This window comes from Mobula birostris, chromosome 13, assembly GCF_030028105.1.
Source record: "Mobula birostris isolate sMobBir1 chromosome 13, sMobBir1.hap1, whole genome shotgun sequence".
Classification (NCBI taxonomy): Eukaryota; Metazoa; Chordata; class Chondrichthyes; order Myliobatiformes; family Myliobatidae; genus Mobula; species Mobula birostris.
Window position 1 is genome coordinate 42126376 of NC_092382.1, and position 5118 is coordinate 42131493.

General features: G+C 43.0%; 2 non-coding genes across 2 annotated transcripts; both read left to right on the forward strand.

The window, feature by feature from the left end:
- Positions 1-1912: 1912 nt before the first annotated feature.
- On the forward strand, positions 1913-1994 carry trnas-uga (transfer RNA serine (anticodon UGA)). The gene has a single exon. It is a non-coding gene; the product is annotated as a tRNA-Ser (tRNA).
- Positions 1995-3783: 1789 nt separating this feature from the next.
- trnal-cag (transfer RNA leucine (anticodon CAG)) lies at positions 3784-3897 on the forward strand. Its single transcript has 2 exons — positions 3784-3821; positions 3863-3897. It is a non-coding gene; the product is annotated as a tRNA-Leu (tRNA).
- The last annotated feature ends 1221 nt before the right edge of the window (positions 3898-5118 follow it).

Here is a 5118-nt window from a genome sequence, read left to right on the forward strand (position 1 = left end):
ACCAGAACAAACATCCCCTCTTCGGGGTGGGGAGTGTGGTGGCGTGAGGTGGTGGAAACATATTCTGAAAATAGATAATCATTTTTTTTAATTAAGTGCTTCTTCCCCTCTGCTTAGACATTTCCGAACACATAAGCACTAACAATTCCGTTTTTAAATATCTAGTAACTTTATTTTATTGACATTTTTAGTGATAAATAGAAAATAAATCAAATCCTTAGAGAAATCATAAGATCAGAGGATGGGAGTTACATGCAGGCCTCGAGCAGTGGACTGTGAATATAAATGAAAACGGGAAATACACAGGCATGTAGGAAGTGACAATATTACGATGGTCATTGTAGGATTTCAATATACCGATAGTTTTCAAAAGACTAGTTGGCGCTGGATCGCCAGAAAGGAAATTTGTGCAATGCCTTCTAGATCGCTTTTTAGAACAAGTTTTGGTTGAACCCATTAGGAAAAGGAAATTGTGAATCGTGTGTTGTGTTGTGAGTTTAAGATACAGGAATGCTTACGATATGATCGAATTCACCCTGTAGTTTGAGAGCGAGAAGCTAAAATCACACATATGAGTATTACCTGCAGTAAGTAGAACTGCAGTGGTACGAGAGAAGAAAATAAAAAGGTTCAGAAGTTTAATTTTATTGTCAATATCTGCATATACAATACAACTCTGAGATTTGTCTACTCCAGATAGCTATTAAATACAGAGAGACCATGGGTGTAGATGTAAGGACCGACATCAACGCCGGCCCGAAAAAGGAAAAGAAACAAATTGCGCAGACCCCAAAGTGCCTCTTCCACTACAGCGACAAAAATAGAGACAATAACAGTCTCCGATCGCGTCACTCGCAGAAATAAAATCAGGGACGATAACAATCCTCGACGCCGTCACTCGCAGAAAAGAACAGCGACCAAAGTCCGGAGATGGCCAAGTGGATTGGAGCAGGGAGAACGGCAGATCCACAATGACTGGTGTTCCTGGGGGCAATTGGCAACGCGCAGGACGGATACATCCCAAATAAGAATAAATATTCGAAAGGGAGGAGGAGACAACCGTGGCCGAAAATGGAAAGTAAAGACAGCATAAAGACAAAAGTAAGGCCTTATAATATAGCAAGCACTAGTTGGAAGCTAATGGATTGAGACGCTTTCAAAAACGAAAAGAAGGCAATTAAAATTTGATGAGTAGGAAACATGAAATGGAAAATAATAAAGATGAAAGTACCAATTTTTTCAGATTTAAGAATAAAAGGGAGGCGAGAGTGGTTATCAGAAAGCTGGAAAATGACGCGGGAGGCGTAGTAATGAGGGAAAAAGAAAAGACGGGCGAATTGAATGAATATTTTGCGTCAGTCTGCGCTGTGGAAGATAACAGCATAATGGCACCAATAAACGTATGGGAGAGGACATAAGTGAGAGTAGATGCTAAGACAACGGAGAAGGTGCTGGTGAAGCTAATAGTACTGAAGATAGATGTTACCTGGACCTGACGACTACACCCCAGAGTTCTGAAAGAGGTAGCTGAAGAGATTCTAGAGGCATTAGTAGTACTCCTTCAAGTATCACTACATTCCGGAATGGTTCCTGATGACAGAAAAATTGCAATTGTCACTGCACTCTGAAAGAAAGGAGGGAAGCTAAAGAAAGGAAATTATATGCCTGGTAGCCTGATTTCAACGTGACCTTTATCCCAAACCGTGGAAATCTCCTTCATTTACGACACTGACGCCAATGTTATCCGCCCACACTCAAGTTCTGACCAAACGATGTTGAAACAAATTTCCAAACTGTCCATCATGTTGTTTGTATCGGAAAAAAATAATTCACCATTTCTGGGACTAAAAATAAACCACGTTCAACCCTCACTTCAGGTGTAGTTCTGCGGTGGGTGCTTAGCAAAGCTGGAGCTGCGATGGTCGAGTGGTTAAGGCGTTGGACTTGAAATCCAATGGGGGATCCCCGCGCCGGTTCGAGCCCTGCTCGCAGCGGTCATAGTATAGGCATCAAGGACCAGAAATACAATTGACTGCCAATCAGATTTAACACCCTGGCTGCTGTCTGTGTGCTGCATCCTCTTCGAAGTCCAGGGGGCAGATTTTATGAGTTTTACATTATCCAATACAATGTATTGCGTTGAGTTCATCTCTTTCCAACTCTGATCAATCTCCTTGAGGCATATTAAACTCTTTGCATTTTGGAGCTTCACTATCTCGTAACTCTAAAATAATCAAGCACGCAGAACGGATCCTTCAGCGTCAGTGGAGTGAAGCGGACTCCATCCTTTCACTCTACGATACATATGGCGACGTCTTCTCATCCTCTGCCAGGCTCTGAGCTTCATCAATTCCTGTGTTACTGCAGTTCTGGCAGAGTCCACCCAAGAGTATTAGTGTCTCCCTCAGCTGTAGCTGGAGGATTCCCCGATAAAATCTCCGGTACGTCTCTGCATCTGGAGATGCTGCAGATCACGGGCAGCAAGCGGTAGAAGCGAGCAATGCGTGACGAGTGGCACACACTGTCATTGACTACAAATGCCCCAGTCCCTGAGATTTGACGTAGTACAGTTCCTGACGGTGATGCTATTCGCCAAACTGACACTATTTAATTGAAAATCGGGTCCTGGCATTTTAAGTCGCCGTTCCGTCTGCACATCAGTCGGGGAGGCCGATTCCATGAGTTTAAATTCTTGCTGAATAGAAAATTCCGAAACGTTCCTTCTAGTCTGGGACTACGTTCTAGTCGACGTTTCTTTGGCTGTTTCACAATCCCGTGATTTCCTTAACATGTCAGAAATGCACCCACACCCTATTTAAGTTAGCACTGTACTGTAACATGCCCGTTTCCTGAGTAAATACTGATGCAAAAAACTGTTTAAGATCTCCCGCATCTTGTGAACCTCCACAAATAGACGACCACTTTGATCTTCCAGGGGACCAATTTTGTCCCTTTGTATCATTTTACTCTTAATATACTTCTAGAAACCCATCGGGGTTACCTTCACATTATCTGCCAAAGCAACCTCGTGTCTCCTTTTCGTCTCTCTGATTTTCTTCTTTAGTATTTTCTTACATAATCTATACTCCTCAAGTACCTCATTTATTCCTTGTTGCCTATAACTGCTATGCACCTCTATCTTTTTCTTAACAAGATCGCCAATATCCCTTGAAAATCAAAGTTCCCTGTGCCTGAAAAGTTAGGAGAATGTGATGTACAGGGGTAATTAATCAACCATGATGGAATGATGAAACAGACAGAGTTGACTGAATGGACTTACTGCAAGATCTCTTATATTCTTCTGAATCTTGTCACAGCTTCCCTTTCTTCCATAATCATCGGACTCTTAATTAGACTTTATATTCTATTTATCAGCATCCATCTGTAAAGCTGCGTTCCCCGTTACAATTGAACCTCTTGTGTTCAAGTTTGGTAGAATTTGTCATGACCGCCTCCCACCCAGTGGTGTCAAATTCCGTCCTATGTATAAATGTCCATTTCCTCACTTCCCTGCACGAGAAGACAACGAGTCTTCCAAGCGTTTTCATCACTATTACAGCCTCCTTCCTAAATCTCTGCGTCTAACGAGTTCTGATCTGTAATTTTAACACTGCTTCTCTTTCCACAGATGCTGCCTAACCTGAGAAATCTGTAACAAGCTCGTTTTCATTTCTCATTCCCAGGATGTGTTTGTGTGTATATAACTCAGTTCTCAACTCAGGCATTCAATCTGTTCTCAAACACAACCACTTGTTTTGGATGTGAAGCGGGTGATGGAAAGTTGTCAGGGTGGCCGAGCGGTCTAAGGCGCCAGACTCAGGGAATGAAAGTCCTTCCTACGAACAGGAGTGTTCTGGTCTCCATCTGGGGGCGTGGGTTCGAATCCCACTCCTGACATTTTTTGTCCTTAAATATTCAATCGAGGGATGTTATTACTGCGAGGAGAACGTGGGTTGTTTGTGTGGATTAGAAAAACGGTGGAAAGACAAGATTGTGATTTCGTCACGGCACATCACAGCACAACAGATCATCGTTCATCGAGTACTGGGTGCCCGATTTCTTCAGAAAGAATTCCCTGGTGGAGGATCTAGGACCGAAATGTCGGCTGTTTACTCTTCTCCACAGATGCTGCCTGGCCTTCTGAGTTCCTCCAGACATACTCAGCTAATCAATATATAAAAGTGTTTAAAGTGAAATCATTTGTTGTCGGAAATGTGAGTCACGTGAGTGTAAGAGGTCACCTTTTTGTATGGAAAGCTTGATGATTGATGGGCAGTGACTGTCCTTGAACGTGGTGGGGTTAGTGAGTCCTGAGGCGCGTGTACTTTCTACCTTCAACCTGAGGGCAGCAGCGACAACAGCCTGAGTGTGAAGATCTCTGATGATGGATGCTGCTTTCCGATGACACCGGTTTATGTAGATTAGCTTAATTTTTGGCAAAGCTTTACCCGTGATTGACTGGGCCGAATCCACTAACTTGCTTTTGAGATTTTTCTTCAAAGGCCTTGCTGTTGCGTATTAGGTCGTGATGCAGGCAGACAATATACTCTCCACTACACATTTTTAGAAGTTCGTCTAACTTTTTAATTTCATGCCGAATCTCCGCAGTCTCCTGAGAAAGTAGAGGAAATTGTAATACCCACTAATATAAAGTAACTTCGGCTCTCCACCTCTGATCCTCGGATGAGAACTGGCTCATGGAATTTCATTTTTCCCTCTACCGAGGACCACAATCACTTCCTTGTTCTTGCTGACATTGAGTGACGGGGTGTTGCCACATCTTTTTTAAAATTATCCCCTCTTAGTTGAAATGTATGCCCGATGGTATAAGCCATGTCGACCGTGGGATGGAGATAATCTCTGTGTACTCTACCTTTATTTATGCCTCTCATAGTCTCAGAAACATCTATCAGATTCCCGGTCGCCCTCCGCTACTCCAGAGAAAACAACCCAAGTTTGACCAAAGTCTCATTATCGCCCAAATCGTCTAATTCAGGTAGCATTTTGGTAAAGCCTTTCTGCACTCTCGAAAGCCTCGTCACTCTTTCTATGACCATTAGCCTGAACTGTATGCACTACATGTTCCAGTGCTGTACTGCCGTATGTTTTAATTTCGCA